General features: G+C 40.4%; 1 pseudogene; it reads right to left on the reverse strand.

Moving 5' to 3' along the window:
- Window positions 1-9,799: 9,799 nt before the first annotated feature.
- On the reverse strand, window positions 9,800-13,174 carry LOC133364350 (zinc finger MYM-type protein 1-like; annotated as a pseudogene).
- Window positions 13,175-19,555: the final 6,381 nt, after the last annotated feature.

The following is a 19,555-nucleotide window of genomic DNA, read 5'->3' on the forward strand; positions in this document are numbered from 1 at the left end:
ATGCCATTTTCAAAGGATATCTCCGATATGAAATCTTATTTGAATTACAGATATAAATTTATTTATTTATTGAATTTGTTAATCACCTATCTGGCTGACCATCCAGCCACTCTAGGCGAAAACAAAATGATACAAAAACAACAACAGATCTAAAAAACTAAACAGTGAAATAACACCTAACCAGCATTAAAAATAACAGAATACAACCAAACAAAACAATAACTACAGCTCTTGGTGGTAAGTCAGGCCACTTACAGATAGTATCTAAGCTACAGGTGCCAGAGAATTCTGATGAAAACAGAAATGGGTATGGAAATTATTATTATTTATTACATTTGTATACCATCCCATAGCCAAAGCTCTCTGGGCGGTTTACAACAATTAAAAACATTAAAAACAAATATACAAATTTAAAAACAATTTTTAAAATGGCCAATGTTCATTTATTTGCGCAGGACAGATGTCAATCCAGCAAATGCAATTGGTATCCGCTGCTGTTGATTTCAGTCTGCAAATGATATGTTATTGATGATGTCGCCATTTGCATTTAAATGAATGGAGTGGAATAATAGAATAAAATTTGCATAGTTCGTTATGTAAAGTAATTTTGCCACAATGAACAGTGAGACGAATAATGTAGTTCTTGGCAGAAGATGGAACTGCAGTGGAATAGAAACAGTACTGTACATGACAAAAACAAAGTGGAGCAAAAAAAAAGATGCAGTTTTACATCCCTAGTCTAGGCATTTCCTAATCTGCTTTTAATTTTTTTGTGATCTTCGTTCAACCATTAACTTCTCCATTTAGCCTGGTAGTTCTTGGAAAAACATACCTTTTTAATATGAAGGGATTTAAGAAAATCTATCAACTACATATTGTTAGCCTGTGTTTCTCATTTTGTAATTTTAAAGCTCCTCCAAATATAATTTATATTCCAGATCTGATTGTAATAATGAGTTTATTTTGATGTATCTATCTGAGGTCAGCAGTACATGTTCAGAGTTTAATGCTTGTTCAGAGTTTAGCTGTAAACACTGACAAGAAAATCTAAGTGGTTGATGGTCACATTGCCATAGACTCTGCTGTAAATAATATGGCAAGATTGGAAAACACAGGAAATCATAGCAAAGTCCGCAGTGCTTGCTCTAAAACAACTTATAGGTAAATTCTCCTTCTAAGTTATTTAGTTTATAACCAATTCAATTGAGCTGCCAAAGCAAAAAAATAAAAAAAATCAAGGCCAGAATTATTAATCTTTGTGTACTTAGATCTCATAAACCCCAAATTTCCCTATAAATCCTTATGACATGAATGCCTAGGGCATCAGCAATGGCCTCATTATTTGTTCCTATATGTGACACTTGAGGCAAATAATTGATGAAGAGCATATATGGGAAAGCAAAGGAGACATACCATACGATGGTGACTTCATACAACCATGTGTGACCGATGTAGCATCTTATCTGGGGATGGAAGGGGGAGGCTTGGACTGCATTCAGATGGCAGTTTATTCCATTTCCCCGATGTTTCTTTACCTGATATTTTCTGCATTTTATTTGATCTTTCACGTGACATAAAAGTCACTTCTGGAAATCCAATGGACTATAGAAGAAGTTTAGCACTAATTTATGTGTTAATTGCTTCCAGAAAAAGATCAGTTTGCAACCCCATTAGTCCAGAAAATTGTATGAGTGATATTTGGGGCACCCACTGCTGTTAATGAAATTTAGCGCAACATGGCAGTATATCAGACAAAAAGCCAGTTTCATAATGCAACAGGTACTACAGTGTGAAATAAATGTTAGAAATCTGGACAGAAGCACTACCATCAGTGAAACGAACGCAATAAACTCCATGTCTGTATGCAGCCATAAGGTTCATCAATGCTTGAATGGCATAAGTTGCATTAGTAGTGAAGATGAGGAAGGTTTGGATACTTACCATCATGTTTACGATTGCAGGGATATCTGCTACATCTCCATTCCCTCACTTGCAAAAAATGGGTGCCATTTATAGAGCTGGCTAATTTAATTTACGTTTGTGTATTCTTTCTGCAGCTGCTTTGAGCTTCTGGCTTATTCTTTAATGTTTGACCTGCTACTGAAATATTTTTGAAACCGAAACAAAGCAGTAATATCAATATTAATTCAATTGTTTGATCTTCTTTGTGTAGAACAACATAAAAGTTTGGAAATTAGTGATCTGTAAAACAGCTTGTGTTTTTAAACTGAGTCTGGATGTAATATAAATCATTTATGAGAATTTCTGAAATAGAATTGCTGTACTTTCCTTCAGCATTTTAGATAATGCTAAGGGAGTAGAATTGAGTGCAGGGTGGCCCCAAGTTATATTGCTGTGCACTGAACAAAATATTTTTTACCCAATTACATGCAAAGAGATTCTCAAGATGATTATTTGCTTTGATAAGAAACTAAGCTATACAATTTTTTCCTTTTTTGATCATGTATTAATTTCTCCAACTCTCTTAAACTCTGCAGCAGTGTGAACATTTATTTTACTCAAATAACCACAAACCAAAGCAAAGTTCAGTGAATTAGTATCCAAGTGTAAATTTAATTAGCAATGCAACTTCTACAATGACCTCAAATGTGTATGTTTACAAAATGATTATTGATTGTGCTTATCATATTTAAAATTCTGTGCACGAGGCCCTTACCTGTAATGGACTTGACAGTTTTTTCAGCTACTGTTCTGTAGTTCTGATGGCTGTTAGCTCAGGACATTTGATCACAGCAGCTCAGGGCATTTGATCACAGCAGTGTTAATTGCAATGCTCTATGCCAAACAATATTAAATCCTCCAAAGCTAGTTATGAGTCATAATTGTTTAACTTGATAATTTATCAAATGTTTTTCCATATTTTATTTTTTAAAAAGAGACACTAATGGCATATCCCAGCATTCTTGCTCTAGAATCTGGCTTTTCATCTTTGCTTCTATCACCCTTGAACTTGTAAATAAACCAGCCCTTTATGGTTTTTCAGGCACATAATTTTATATAATGTCTTTAATTCAAGATCATGAGCTTCAACAAAATAAATCATATCTCAGAGTGTATTTATAGGCTGCCTTAGTATGTCAAAACTACATCAAATATCCCCTCCCTTTTTTTTAGGATAAGAGAACAATAGCATTGATCCAGCCACACTCTTGATACAATTTATCATTTTTAAAATGTATGATACTTCCATTTCAGAAGCTGGCTTTGAAAATCCATTGTTAGACAGATTTATATATTGTTTTGCTGCCACATAAAACATCTTGGACCAAGTGAAAATGATGTCCATTTTAAACCTCTCTCTTCAAGTGTGGTAACAATTTAGAACAAACTTTTTTATTATTATTTTAGAAGATAAAGAAAACCCTGCTGGATCAGACCAAAGATCCATCTAGTTCAGTATCTTATTTCTTAACAGTGGCCCAATTAAGATGCCTCCATAAGCAAGGCTTGAAAGTAGTATTGCTCTCCTGCTGTTGCTATTAACAACTGGTATTACAGCTGTACTGCCTCTTATATGATAAGTATCTAAGGCCCTCCTCCTGGTACCAACTCACCAGGATGCCCGGAGGACTGTTACTAGATCTAGGGCCTTTTCTGTGGTGGCCCCCGAATTATGGAACAGCTTACCGGAGGAAATACGCCTGGCGCCTACGGTTCTTTCTTTTAGGCGCCAGGTTAAGACCTGGCTATACTCCCAGGCATTTTAATGTTTAATGCTTTATGTTTAATGTTTTTAGTTTAATGTGTTCCTTTGTTACTGATTTTATTCTATATTGTATTTTAATCTCGTTTTGTACACTGCCCAGAGAGCTATTAGCTATGGGCGGTCTAGAAATGAAAATAAATAAATAAATAATATGCAAGTTCCCAATAGCCATTGCAACTAATCTCTCCTAAATTTATTCTGCCTTCTGGAACCATATGGGAGGGGCCATTGTTCATTGGTAGAGCAGATGTCTCCGATTAACTCCCTGGCATTTCCAAATAAAAAGACATTGAGTTACAAGGAATTGTTAAAGAGCTTGCTCAGTGCTGGATGAGTAGTTAATTGGTTCCCTTGGGCTTCCAAATGCCTCTCCAGGATACCATGCCCTGATGTTTGCGAGATAACAGTACTGAGAAATTGCTTTTGCAATTTGATCTTTGCCAGTTCCTGTAGAGAATGATCTAAACTGGACCTCTCTGTGACGTGCATAGTTTGGAATTTAGCTGTTCATCAGATTTTGCACTTCTTAAAATGTGGTGCTGCAATACAAAATACACATTTAAAAATATACTTGAGAGGAATTGTTTTTGTTCGATTCTAGACTACTTGGGCCCATCCAAACTCACCCGGATAATCCACATTTTCCCTATTTGCTTTGTGATTGGGTAGTCCCCACTTTGGCTGTTCGTTCGCTGTTTTAAATGTAAAGAAATCCGCTGTTTTTGCACCCACATGTTAAACACATTTTTTTCAGTTTTTCCCAAAGGCCCACCTCTCACTCCGCCCCATGAGGCAATTGGTCTGCAAAATATGACATGTGCTGTCCCCCATTGCACCGAAGCACACTAATGTGCAGGCGCTTGGATGCTAGAGCGGGAAATTTGAATTTGCTGTTGGTTTTGCAGTTGGACAGACTGGTTTAAGTGGCTGTAATGGAGTTCGTAGACTTTTTGTCTCTTGTATAGCTTCATGTACAGCTATTAACTGCCTGCCTTGTGCAGCTGAGGGATATCTCCCTTAACATCATGCAGGCAGAACAAGAAAGGGAAGAGAATCAGCAGCACATGCGATTGCAGCAATCCCGAAATCGATTGGTGTTTGTGAGTGGTAAGTGATTGCAGGACTGCAGAAAATATAGTTATACACCTTTGCAGATGTTTACTGCCATGGCGCATTGTAACTTCAAAAGAAATGTCCCTTGCAGACTTATGGTGAACAATCTTGTAAGTTCAGGTCTGTGGCTTCCTTTATGGAATCAATCTATCTCTTGTTTGGTCTTCCCCGTTTTCTACTCCCTTCTGTTTTTCCCAGCATTATTGTCTTTTCTAGTGAATCATGTCTTCTCATTATGTGTCCAAAGTATGATAATCTGGGCTCCTGCTGGGAGGAAGGGCTGGATATAAATCAAATAATAAATAAATAACCTCAGTTTCATCATTTTAGCTTGTGATAGTTCTGGTTTAATTTGTTCTAACACCCAATTATTTGTCTTTTTCATGGTCCATGGTATGTGCAATGCTCTCCAACACCACATTTCAAACGAGTTGATTTTTCTCTTACCTGTTTTTTTCATTTTCCAACTTTCACATCCATACATAGAGATCAGGAATACTATGATCTGAATGATCTTGACTTTAGTGCTCAGTGACACATCTTTGCATTTGAGGACCTTTTCTAGTTCTGTTGTCTCCATTTTGGTTAGTGACTGTGCCAAGGTATTGATAATCCTTGACAGATGGAAAGCTATAGATCACCACAAATAAATTTTAAAAATTATTTTATTGCATTGGAAATTTATTTTTTTGCACCCAGTTCATGGACAACCTGAAACACACCCTGTGCCAAGGTATTAATAATCCTTGACAAGTTCAATGTCCCCATTGTCAACTGGGGCTAGCATGTTGACAGACATCTTGTTTAAGGCTTAAACCCTTTAACTATTTGCTTTGGAGTAATCCTCACTGAACTGAATGGAACTTCTGAGTAGACGTGTATTGGATTGCACTGCAAATCTCTAATTTTTGTGTGTGGATTTTCTTCTTTGTGGAAGACAAAAATTAATTCCTTCTGATCTAGTCTTCTTGGCCAAGACAACACCGTGTGGCTGGTTGATAGGTAAAGCCACGGCAAAGCTGTGAGTGGTGGTGGTAGTGTGTAGTCTTTCCCACTAACCGAACCCTTCTGATTTATGCCAGCTGAGAATGTTGCATGGTTGCTTAGGTAACATGCTGCCTTCTGTCACACTTGTACCACCATTCCCAAGTGGCAGGATGAAGATATGTGTGAAAAAAGTTTTGGGGCAACTGGAAGCTCAGAGAAAAAGGAAGAATATTTTTAGGTTTTTACAAAGATTGATGGCAATGCCTCCAATTTTGATATGAGCACCAATAGGATAGTGCATACTTGATTCAATTACTGTTTGTGCTTTTGATTTGTTATAGTAGGTTAAGCTCAGGAGGCCATTGATTCTCTTTCTGCTCTTTGGGAAACAATAGCAATGAAATAACAAGAATGTTATAATAAGCTTCCAGCGTTAGGTATTTATATCCCTCCCCCCCCCCCAGAATGAGGCACAGAATAATTTCTCCTATTGGGCAAACAAAATACTGTGTGCCATGTTTTGAAGTACATATCACTCAAGCATTGATGCACAAATAAAAAATATAATACAATCAAAACATATGCTACAATTCAAAACTAGATGATATGCCCCAATATATTTTATTTATTTCAGTATTTATAAACTACATTTTCATTTAAAAAACAAATAACAAGGCGATGTAGCATCATATTTTCATGTTGTACATTTGCAAGGAGTTCTGCAGAGTCAGGCTGGCCACACTAAAGGCTCGGGTCCATGGTGAAGGCCAACTGAACTGAAAGTGCCCCATCAGAAGATGGTTGTGAGCTATATGATTTAATCTGCATATAGCAGATCTGTCAATAGAAAGAATTTAAGTCTCAGGTTTGCACATGCTTTTCTGAGATACTAAAGGAAATTCAGAAATCTAACATGCACTTCTACAATCCAAATTGGTTCTTATTTATTTATTTAAAAAAATTATATCCCGCTCTATTTTCAAAGAACTCAAAGCGGCAAACAAAGCAATCAGATACAAGAGTTAAAATTAACATACTAAAAACAGTATTAAACTAAACATAATCAGCATAAAAACCTATCAAAGTTAAAAAACATTTTATACATCACTTAAATTAAACACTTGACGAAATAAAAATGTCTTAACCTGGCGTTGAAAAACTAAAAGAGAGGAAGACAGCCGCACCTCAACTGGTAAAGAATTCCAGAGTATGGGAGCAATCACAGAAAAAGCCCTTGTTCTGGTTCCCATCAGCTGAACTTTAAAGGTTGAAGGAATTACAAGAAGAGGATCACTAGAGGACCTCAAAGGCCGAGAAGGTTCGTAGAAGGAAATACGATCAGATAGATAGAGAGGGCCCAAGCCGTGTAAGGCTTTGAAGGTTAAAACTAGTATCTTAAATTGGGCCCGGAAGCAGATTGGCAACCAGTGTAATTGTTGTAATAAAGGGGTTGTGTGGGCCCGTAGGCCCGCTCCTGTTAACATTCTAGCAGCCGCTCTTTGAACCAATTTAAGCTTCCGAGCTGTTTTCAGAGGCAGCCCTACGTACAGCGCATTGCAGTAGTCTAGCCGGGATGTAACTAAGGCATGTGTTACCTTCAACAAGTCGGATATCTCCAGAAACGGGCGTAGTTGGCGAACCAGTCTTAACTGGGCAAAAGCGCTTCTGGAAACCGCCGAAACCTGGGCCTCCAGGTTCAACGCAGAATCCAGAAGTACACCCAAACTGCGTACCTGGGTCTTCAGGGGGAGTGCAACCCCATCTAACCTTGGTAAATTCCCTATCTCCAGATCAATCCCACGACTAACGAGGAGCACTTCTGTTTTCTCTGGATTTAATTTCAGCTTATTCAACTTCATCTAGTCCATTACCGAAATCAGGCACTGGTTTAGTGGCCGGACAGCTTCCCTAGCATCTGGAGGGAAGGAGAAATAAAGTTGAGTATCATCAGCATGTTGATGGTATCGAACTCCAAACCTCCAGATGACCTCACCCAGCAGCTTCATATAGATGTTAAATAACATTGGGGACAGCACCGAACCCTGAGGGACTCCACATATTAGGGGCCAGGGGTCCGAGCAGAAGTCACCGAGTAAAACCTTCTGTGACCTACCCTTCAGGAAGGAGCGGAGCCACTGCAAAACAGTGCCTCGTAGCCCCATCTCAGAGAGATGGTCCAGAAGGATACCATGATCGATGGTATCAAAAGCTGCCAAGAGGTCCAGGAGAACCAACAGGGACACACTCCCCCTGTCTAATTCTCTGCGAAGGTCATCAACCAAGGCAACCAAAGCCGTTTCAGTCCCATGGCCAGGCCTGAAGCCGGACTGGAATGGATCGTAGTAGTCTATATCCTCTAAGAAACGTTGGAGTTGAGTGGTGACTACTCGTTCGATGATTTTACTTAAGAATGGCAAATTAGAAACTGGACGAAGTTATCTAAACATAGGGGGTCTAGGGAGGGTTTTTTCAACAATGGTCTTACAATAGCCTCTTTTAAGCATCCAGGTAAATAACCTTGCTGAAGAGAGGCATTAATTACCCCCCAGACCCAATTAGTTAGTCCCCCTCTGGGCTGCTTTATGATCCAAGAAGGACAAGGATCAAGCAGAGAGGTGGTAGATCTCATTTCACCAAGGAGCTTATCTATATCCTCAGGCCCTCTTCGGGCATTTAAATACCATGTGTGGGCATAAACTGTGCAGCACCTGATTGCTCAGGGCTCCCGGAGGAGGATTTTAATTTGTGTTAAGCTTGAACACGTGAAGAACTCACTTTCTGATATTACTCAACATGGAAATGTTGAGGGTGAAGCCAATGGGGCTGGGGCTGGCACACAGAGTCCTATGGCTCTTCCACAGTTTATGTCCACATGTGGGCTTTGAATTCTTGAAAGGTCCTCAGTGATCTTGTCATGGTTGTCAATAGTATTGAGGCCATTGCAATTAATTCTAGTGAAACACCTGAATCTGTGTTTGAAAGAGGTTAACTGGAATGGTCTTTACTTGGCCAAGGATTTAATTTTTTTTTCTTTATCCATGGCTTCTTTTTGTGTCAGAGGTTTTGTAATTTAGTGATTAACCTCCCAGGATACTCTCCACAGTGTAGTCTTCCAATTGGTGAGTAGAGAGGTAATAAATAACAGGGAGCCATGCAGTTAAGCCCAGAGCTTGGAAGCATCACCACTGGATTGGACTGATGGGAGTTGTAGTTCAAAAAAATAACTTTTCCAAGCTCTGGTTAAGCCTATTTGTAATTATTTGAATAATACTCCCAAATAAATCTGCTTCATGAGGTTTCTAAAAATCTCCCCTGCCCCACCGCCACCAGATGCAATTTTTCTTTTGGTACAAGTTCCAAAATTATGTGGCTCATCACAAAGCACAGGGTGTGCTAATCTCATTGGTGATGCTTCAGCTGAGTCTAGCAGAACCATTCATTAGTCTGCTAAAGCATGGGTTGCTAAGTTTGGATTTTTTTCTTCCACAAGGTACAAGAAAATGTCATCCCCTGGGTGTGTTTGTGAGAAGATTTAAATAGGATTCTGCCACAGCAAGGATGCCTTGCCTCATATTATTGAACAGTGCTGGCTGAAATCAGTGACAGCAGATAATTGTCCACTGCCCATTAGACTCTTTCACAAAGAGTCACGGAGAGGCAGTAATCCAGCTGCCTGAAATACCCCAGGGTCCCTTTATATTTAATTTTTGTTTGCTTTCTCTATGCCCACCATGCCAAATGTAGCACACCAGTGATGTGTGGCAGGGATGTTCTTGCTTCCTGTCTAGGATGATTAAAACTTGGGGGGGGTGAGGGGTAAAGGACCAAGAAAGGCCACTGTACACAACCTTTAGGTTTCATTTGGCTCTGGAGATCTATATATTTCTTGGATGCACCAATGTCATTAGATGGCTTTATGGTCTTAACTACACCATAAATAAATCAGCATAGCACAATGAATTTCAGTGCTCCCTATCTTTGATGGTGCAACATGTCATCAAGTTCCTTGGTGGTTGTCTGTATGCATGGAAATGCTGTGCATAGTCATGTTTGGCTGTGATCAAACATAAGCATAGTTGATTAATGTGCACATAGTCATGCATTTCTATACACCAGGGTTGGCGAAACTCCAGGTGCCAAGAAGGTTGCCCAGAAGGGAATGTGACCCTTGAGTTGAAAAAGATTCCTCATTCCTGATGCCAACTAACATTTTTTAAAATGTATTTTGTTTATTTTTTATTATTTTTGTGCCTCCTTGAGATGTGGGGAAACTTTGGCCTCCAGGTGTTGCTGAACTAAGTCCCATCATCCCTGGCCATTAGTGCTACTTTCTGGGGCTGATGAGAATTACAGTTTAGCAACATCTGGAGGGCCAAAGGTTCCCCATACCTAGGCATACAAATTAAAATGGGACTGAAACTTCCAGATCTTTCTCAATCCTTTTAAACAGGCCTTAAAAGGAGCAAGGTACTCCTCATATGGAAAAAACTTTTCTAAAGAATGAGGTCACTGTAGAAAAAGCCCTGTCTTCTGTGTCCACCAACCTTATAGACCTTGTGGCAGGACCCAGGCCCTCTGAGGACACTTGCAACTTTTGAGACCCCTAGCCATAATAAATCATGCATGATTTAACAAACACCGAGAGAGAGACGTTGACTTCTTTGTTTAACAAATGTTTTTCTAGCCTTTTTCTGTGCAAATGCATTTATTATTGAAGAAAAATCTAGTTTTTGTCTAGTATGATAGTAAGCATGGCCAGCCCATTCAAACACTTGTCTTATAGATGATTATAGTTCTTTGCCTGATTCAACATGTTGAAAGTATGTTTGCCTGAAGCTATTGATGCAGACCAGTTGACAAAAATAAACAATGCAATTGTGACATTAGGAAACAACTCAGAGAGTTCAAGTTTTGAGTGTTTCTTGAAGCAATTCCTTTGGCTTGCAATGCAATTTAAAGTTCATGGGATCAGTGGCGTACCTAGCATATTTGACACCCAGAGCGGATCATTTTTTAACACCCCCCTCTTCTATATGACAAAATTATTTTCAGTAATAATCATGAAATGAAACGAATAATAATAATGGAAGCAACAGATATACAAATAGTTAGGAAAAGTCTTAAACATAAGGATAAGTTTGGCAGAGATTCATAAAACCATTTCACAATAAATTCCAGAAATTGCAATACTGTCCATGTCTTTGTTTTTCGGGATCAATTCTAGCAGCTTTCAAATGTCTCCTCAGTCAAAAAATTTCCACTAAAATATCTTCACCAGGAAAGTCATCATAAATTTCTATTATATTTGGTAAACTTCCAAAGTTTTTCTTCTTCTGCAAAAATCAGAGAAAATGGATGAATGATAGCGAACATTGACATTATTTGATCCATTGCTTTAGAACGAGTGTCCAGTTCTTGGTGAAAACGATCGAGGCATTCAAACATTGCCCTTTTGATTTCTTCTGGCAATGTAAGACTGACATCTTTTGTCGTTTCTCCTGGCATTCTTCTTCAAAATTTGATTCTTTTTTCTATGTAAATGTCCATTTCCTTACATTTTGTTGTTGCATAGTTAATGGCCTTTCCACAATTTCTGTGTGCCAATCTTCAAGAAACAATTTTAAAGCTTGGAGTTTCACTGTAGATTGTTCAAGGCTGATTCTGGCTGTTTGCAAATATTTCTGTGTCTGATTAACCTCATCTAAAACTTCACACCAGAAAAAAAGATAACTCAGAAAAGAAAAATCGCATACAGAAGAGAGCAAAATCTGAGCTGATCCTCTTGTGTCCACATTTTCTTTTGGACAGCACAGTACGTCAAAGGTTGAAATTAACTTTTAAAAATTTGTCTTTAGTGCGCACGCAGCTTCATAATGAGCACTCCATCTTGTCTGGGAAAGTCTTTTCACTGTTACACCTACATTCTGCAGCATTTTCCATCGGTGAGGTGAGACTGAAAAGAATGAATAATTTTTTTCCAAAGTTCCAAAAAACTTCACACATGAAGAAACACTTCCAAAAGAGTGAACTCCGCAACTGTTCAGAGAATTATTTGCACAAGGCACAAATAAGGACTTGGGATTAATTTCTTTGATTTTTGCCTGAACACCACCGTGAATACCAGCCATAGTTGCAGTGTTGTCATATCCTTGACCATGACAGAGGTTTATGTCCAGTCCATCACTATCCAGTTGTTTCAAGATCTCTTTTGTGAGTTCAGCAGCAGTCTTCCTGTAAATAGGAACGAAGCCCAAGAATGATTCTTTATTTCAACTTTACCATCGTCAATATGGATGTATCTGATCACTTCACAGATGTGATCAGTGTGTGAAACATCGGGAGTGCTATCAAAAAGAATTCCAAAGTATTTTGCTTTTTTAATATCTGCCACTATTTTTTCTTTGATGTAATTTCCCAGAAGATGAATGAATTCATTTTGAATTTTTGGAGATAAGTATGAAATCAATCTCCCTTCAGAAGGTATAGCATGTTCAATTTTTACAAAATGTTCCTTCAAAATTGGGTTGTAATTTGAGAGTAATTCTACCAACTCCAAAAAATTACCTTTGTTTGCTGATGACATATCCTCTCTGTGACCACGGAAAGGAAGGTTTTGTTTGGCCAAAAACATAATTATGTCCAAAAGACAATGTAAATTGTCTCTCCATTTTTTTTGTCTCTTTATCCATTTCCACTTGATGGATTTTATCAGTAGTTTTTTGGAGTTTCAGTTCCATTGCCAAGATCTTCCATTTTTCTAAGCAGGACAGAAGTTGTTCAGATATCTCATATTCAGGGACTTTAGGTTTTAATTTCCACCAGGTTTTAAAGCCAGTTATAAAGCTGGATGTTCCAGCTTTTCTCTCATTATCTTCAAACAGTCTGCAGCAATAACAAAACAAAAATTTTTTTGATTTCGAATAAACCACCCAACATCTCAACCCTTTTTCGCCGTTTGGTAAATATTTATAAAACCATGAAGTTGTCAAGTGTCGACTGCCTCCTTTGCTCTTTTCTCCTTCCCGTTGAACTACAGAGAAAGGTCCATCTTTATTCTGAAGAGGTTCACTTCCCTTCTTAACCAGATTAACGAACTCTCAAGTCATCTGCAACTGGTATTGGCCAAGCAACGATATCAGGATAAATTAAAATATCATTCATCATCTCTTCTTCATCTTGGTCTTGGCCTTTACTAGCGTCTCTTTCTTCTCCATTATTTTTTTTATGCTGCTGGTGTTGACTCAGTCTCTTGCTAACATTTCCTTTCTCTTCCTCATTGTCAGTGTTTATAGAAGATGATTCATTGTCGTCTTTCAGCCCTACATATTTCAAAATAGATCCAGACATTGCTTCAATTGCCTCCTCTTTTGCTTTTTTTAAATTTTTCTTTGTTGATCTCCACTGGGTCAATGTTGTTTCATGCTGGTACGGGTTCCCTAACTATTGATGATTAACCTATATATAATTATAGTGTATGGATATTGATGAATTATAACATCTCCCAATATAATGAATTGAAGAAGCCACACTATTAATAAAATCAAAGTTGACTCTGCTTGCAGGCAGGCACTTCCTTATTCAATGTATCATCATTATCATCCCTTGGCCACCAGCTTTCCTAACAGGGGATAGAACTCTTATTAAATGTACAACCCTCCCAACAAGCCACAACGTTTTTATAAAATCAAAGCAGGCAACCACTTCTGTTCTATCATCACCATCAATTCTTAGCCAATGACTTTCCCAAGAGAATATAACTCTTATTAAAACTCTTATTGAACAAACAGCTCCAAGAAGACAGGGAACAAAATCAAAGCTACGGGGACAAAAATATGGGTGCAAGCCCAGTTGTGGCACAGTTAATCAAAAGCTATGTCTGATCAACAGGAGAGTTTGAGTGTTGGACTAGGATCTGGGAGACCAGGGTTTGAATCCCCACTCAGCCATGAACTGGGTCACTTGTGACCTCTGGCCAGCCTAACCTATCTCACAGAGTTGTTGTGGAGATTAACTGAGGAGCGGGAGAACCATGTAGGCCACCTTGAGCTCCTTGGAGAAAAGGTGGGATGCAAATGCAGTAAAAGAATAAATAAATAAATATTTAGAAAAATTTGGGGGCAGGTTACTCCTTTAACAGCTCTCCCTATCCAAAACAGGGACACAGAGTAAAAAAGGGAGGGAAGGCAGGCCTAGTTTCTTTAATAAATGCTTTCTGACCAATAGAGGGACACAACTAGAGCAACAAAGGAGCGGGGTAGAGGAGAGAATGTGCGCCAAAAACCAACTGCCAAAGGAAAGGAGTAGCAATATTGGACCCTAAATATATGCCTCAAGAAGAACAAACTCAGACTAGACACCCACAAAGGTTCCTTAATGTTTTATAACTCAAGACTAGCTGCCAAGCAGGGAAGCCCTGTGACCCTGCCAACCAAAAATGGCTTGGGTGGGTGGGTAAAGAAGCACCAACGATGCTTGATGCAACTCTTAGCAAGCAGCCAGGAGGCTTTCATCTCCTGTTGCACGGTAACATCAGCCCCCAGCTTCTCTTGCTGCAGAGTAGAAAAGAGTGGGAACAGCTTTCCCTGTTCAAGCACAGAAGCCCATCTCTCCCTTTCCTGTTCTGCCTGGAGACAGATTGCTCTAGTCTTTCCCCTTACTTCTACTGACAAAAGAGGGCAGGGTGGGGGGTGGGAGGAGGCGGCACTGGAGCTTAAACAAGCCCAGCCGTCCTCTTCTCTTAACACATTCACACCACACAAGCCTCGCTTGCGTGCCACTAAGCAGCAGGAAGTGACTGCGTGGTAATGGAGGAAGGAGAGGACAAGAAGGCAGTTCGTGCAATACAGGCTAGCAAGCAGCTGGCGGAGCAAAGACTGGCTAAGAATGGTAATCAAAATTACCAGACAATTAACCCCTTATTGCTGGCACCCGGAGCAGACCGCTCTCACCCCGCCCGGTATGCCACTGCATGGGATTTATTCATTTGAGGAAGATGACCTTGTCACTGAGACCTTTTAGGTTGTGTTTGTTGTACCATTGCTGAAATTGTTCTGCTGCAGAAAGTAGATCTTCATTATTGAGTCTGTTAAACTGCTAAAGAAAATTTAAAAAGGGTACAAATTAGTTGCAATGATGCAAATCAACATATAAAACCTGAATGGACAGAGTAAGGAAGACAGTGACCTTATGCTTGGCTTTGGTTATCATTGATAAGACTTTTAGTGCTATCCCTCTCGAAATCAAGTGTAGCACTGTGTGCTTCAATTACCAGAAGAGTTTGGTGGATCATTATAAGTAGCTTCACCCATAAAGAGGCCATCAGAATGAATGAATGAATGAATGAAGTTTATTACGGTCACATGACCAGCATATCCAAGAGCATTTTACAATTAATATAAAAATATAAAATCTTGATTTACAAATTCCATCATTCAGTATAAAAAAACATCCCCCCTTTAATATTTGACAACATATTATATAATCAATTAGACTTAACCTTAGGTCAAAGGAGACCACTAAATGATTGTCTGTAATAAATGTTCTGGAGTTATCTTGATTCCTTTTTAAAATTAGTAGGGAGTGTTAATTTTGGATCATCTTTCTGATATGGCTGCTGAGGTAAATTTTGCTACTGCTAATGTTGTCTTGGCATTATAATCTCCTAATAAGTAATTTAATTGAGTAGATTCAGATTTTAGAGCGTATGGTGCTAAAAGTGGCAAGATTAGTTGTAGCCTCTTCTGGTCAATAAAAGAGCACCGTAAGAGTACATGAGCATTTGATTCCACCTCTCTTTTTCCACAAGGGCAGAGTCGTTCTGCATATGGTATTTTGTTGTATCAGCCCTCAAGTAGGGCAGAGGGAAGTTCAATCTAACTAAGGTAAAAGCTTTCCTGTATTTAGCAGTACAAAAGTTTGATAAATGTGACATTGGTGTAAAAAAAATTACATTATGTCTATATCTTTTTGCTTGTGCAAGGTGTTGTTGATGATCAATATCTCTTATTTGTTGTTTTACATTTAAGCCGGCAGATTCTATTCCCATCTGCATAATAGATTGCATGGAGAAACCTAGATATTGTAATTTATTTTGAATTAAAATGTTCCATGTTGATTTAAAATTATCATTAAGGATAAGTGGAGCTAATCCTTGCGGTTCTAGAGCCAGTTTTAACCAATAATTAATTCTCAGTGTCCAAATAATTGACTCTATTGATTGTAGACCTGTTTCAAGTCGGATTACGCAATTTGGGACACAGGTTGGTATCGCCATACTTGTCCGTAAGAAAGAGGTCTGAACGGCTTCTTGGTCATTAAATTTGCCCTCTGTTGTTACTTGCATGCCATATGTTAGTTGAGGGATAATTTTCGCTTTGAACACTTTAATGGCAGGAGCAATCAGTTGTCCTCCATTAGAGTAATAGAAAGATATCAGCGATTTTGATGTTTTCCTTGCATTCAACAGGATCGATTTTATATGATGGCAATGGCTACCTGAAGACTGAAAGGTAAAGCCTAAATATTTAAATGATTTAACCTGCTCTATTGGCTTACCATCTAATAGCCACTGATGTTTCAATCTTTTTTTATTAAATACCATTACCTTAGTTTTTTGATTATTTATCTCTAGGATCTCAGTATGGCAGTATTGGGCAAATCCTCCTAATAACCTCTTTAATCCAACCGATGTTCTTGATAACAATAATAATAATAATAAAATTTTATTTAATTAGTCGCCCATCTGTCCGCCTAAACGGACACTCTGGGCGACATACACAATATAAAAACAGTATAAAAACATATACATACAGCAAATTACAATATTAACAGCAATTCATCTAACCATCCTTCAGTAATACAATATAAAAACCTAACCCACCCCAGAAATCCCATAGGCCTGCCTGAACAGCCAGGTCTTTAAAGCTTGGCGAAAAGCCATCAGGAAGGAGGCGTGACGAAGGTCAAAAGGAAGCAGGTTCCAGAGGGTGGGGGCCACGATCGAAAAGGCCCTCTCTCTGGTCCGCACCAGTCTAGCTGTTTTCACCGGCGGGACCGAGAGAAGGTCTTGTGAGGCTGATCTTGTTTGGCGGCATATTTGGTGATACTGGAGGCATTCCTTCAGATAGACTGGGCCGGAACCGTATAGGGTTTTAAAGGTTAGTACCAACACCTTGAATTGGGCCCGGTACACAACTGGCAACCAGTGTAACTCCATCAACACTGGGGTAATATGGTCCCAGCGACGGCTCTGCTTTATTAAGCGTGCCGCCGCATTCTGTACCAGTTGTAATTTCCGGACCGTCTTCAGGGGTAACCCCACGTAGAGCACATTACAATAGTCTAATCAAGAGGAGACCAGGGCATGTATCACTCGTGGGAGCGGATGTAAAGGAAGGTAGGGACGCAGCCTTTGTACCAGATGAAGTTGGTACCAAGCTGCCCGGCTCACTGCAGAAACTTGAGCCTCCATAGACAGCTGGGAGTCCAAAATGACCCCTAGGCTGCGGACCTGGTCTTTCAGGGGTAATTTCACCCCATTAAGTACCAGGTCAAAATTTCCCAGCCTTCTTTTATTCCCCACTAGTAACACCTCGGTCTTGTCGGGGTTTAGCTTCAGCCTGTTCTCTCCCATCCATCCACTTACGGACTCAAGGCAATTGGACAAGGTATCCACAGCCAACTCTGGTGAGGATTTAAATGAGAGATAGCGCTGCGTTTCATCCACATATTGGTGACACTGCAGCCCCAAACTCCTGATGATGGTTCCCAGCGGTTTCATATAAATGTTGAATAGCATGGGGGAGAGGATAGAACCCTGTGGCACGCCACAGTTGAGGGGCCAAGGGTCTGAAACCTCATCCCCCAACGCTACCCGTTGGTATCTGCTGGAGAGATAGGAACGGAACCACCGTAAAACAGTGCCTCCTATTCCCAACCCCTCCAGCCGACTTAACAGGATACCATGGTCAACAGTATCGAAAGCCGCTGAGAGATCCAGGATGACGAGGAAAGTGTGTTCTCCCCTATCCAACGCCCTCCTCATATCATCCACCAGAGCGACCAAGGCTGTTTCAGTTCCATGTCCAGTCCTGAAGCCCGACTGGAAAGGATCTAAATAATCTGCTTCCTCCAAGTGTGTCTGTAACTGTGTAGCCACCACTCGCTCAATCACCTTCCCCAAAAATGGTAAATTGGAAACTGGGCGAAAGTTGTTTAAATCTTGGGGATCCAAGGAGGACTTTTTCAGAATAGGTCTTATTATTGCCTCCTTGAGGGCTAATGGCATTGCACCCTCCTCCAAGGACGCATTTACCATTGCCTTAATCCCTTTGCCCAGTTCCGCTTTACAGCTCATAACGAGCCATGACGGGCAAGGGTCAAGCAAGCATGTGGTTGGCTTCACTGTAGAGAGCACCTTGTCCACATCATCAGAGAGAAGAGGGTGAAACCGATCCCAGGAGACTGGACTGCAGCTGGCCACCTCTGGACCACTGCTTGTAACCACGACGTGCGGAATCTTGTCCTTCAGGCGCTCGATTTTATCAACAAAGTGTTTTACAAATGTGTCACAGGAGGCTTTTGAATGTTCCATAGGTTCCTGTGCAACTGGACCGACCAGGCTTCGGACCACTTGGAACAACCTCCTGGGACAGCACTCTGCAGACGCAATAGAGGCAGCAAAAAATTGCCTCTTTGCTGCCTTTGTTGCCCGCTGGTAGGCCGCAATTGCCGCTCTAACCAGTGTCCGATCGCCTTCAATGCAGGACTTCCACCATCGGCATTCTAGTCGTCTCACTTCCTATCTCAGACCATGCAACTATGGTGTATACCAGGGTGCAGTCTGAGTTCTATTCAGGGGGAGAGGACGTTTTGGTGCCACCCGGTCTATTGCCCTAGTGATCTCCCTATTCCACTCCGTCACCAGGGTTTCGACCGGGTGTCCTTCAGTAAGCTCCAAATCACCCAGCGCATTCAGGAATCCTTTGGATTCCATCAGGTGTCTGGGGCGGACCATCCTAATAGGTCCTTGTCCCCTGCGGAGGGTATGTGGCAGTGAGAGATCCATATTCAACAGATAATGATCTGACCATGACACAGGGCTAGAAGAAACAGTCCCCATTTTCAGATCACTTCCCTTCTCACCCAAGACAAACACAAGGTCAATAGTATGGCCAGCTACATGGGTGGGACCCATATTACTTAGGTGCAGTTCCCATGAAGTCATGGTTTCAATGAAATCCCGAGGGGCTCCAATGAGAGCGGCCTCAGCGTGCAGGTTGAAATCCCTCAAAACCAATAGGTTTGGGGTAAACAACCGCACAGCCAAGACCACCTCAAGCACCTCGGTCAGGGAGTCTACTGTGCAGCGGGGTGGGCGGTACACAAGCAGAATTCCTAAACTGCCCTTTGGTCCCAACCTCCAGTACACACAATCAACAAACTTGGTGTCGCGGAGAGGAGGTCTGGTGAAAACCAAGGACTCTCGATAAATAACTGCCACCTCCCTCCCCGCCTACCAATCCTCGGCTGCTGTGCATATTGGAAACCCGCTGGGCACATGGCCTCAAGTGTGGGAGCTGAGGCCTCATCCAGCCAGGTCTCCGTAATGCATACCAGGTCTGCCTTCTCATCCATGATAAGATCGTGGATGAGGGATGTTTTCTGAACTACAGACCTGGCGTTACATAACAGCAGATGAAGGTTGGATGGAGTCTTACATCCCCCAGC

This window comes from Rhineura floridana, chromosome 9 (assembly GCF_030035675.1).
Source record: "Rhineura floridana isolate rRhiFlo1 chromosome 9, rRhiFlo1.hap2, whole genome shotgun sequence".
NCBI classification, from domain to species: Eukaryota; Metazoa; Chordata; class Lepidosauria; order Squamata; family Rhineuridae; genus Rhineura; species Rhineura floridana.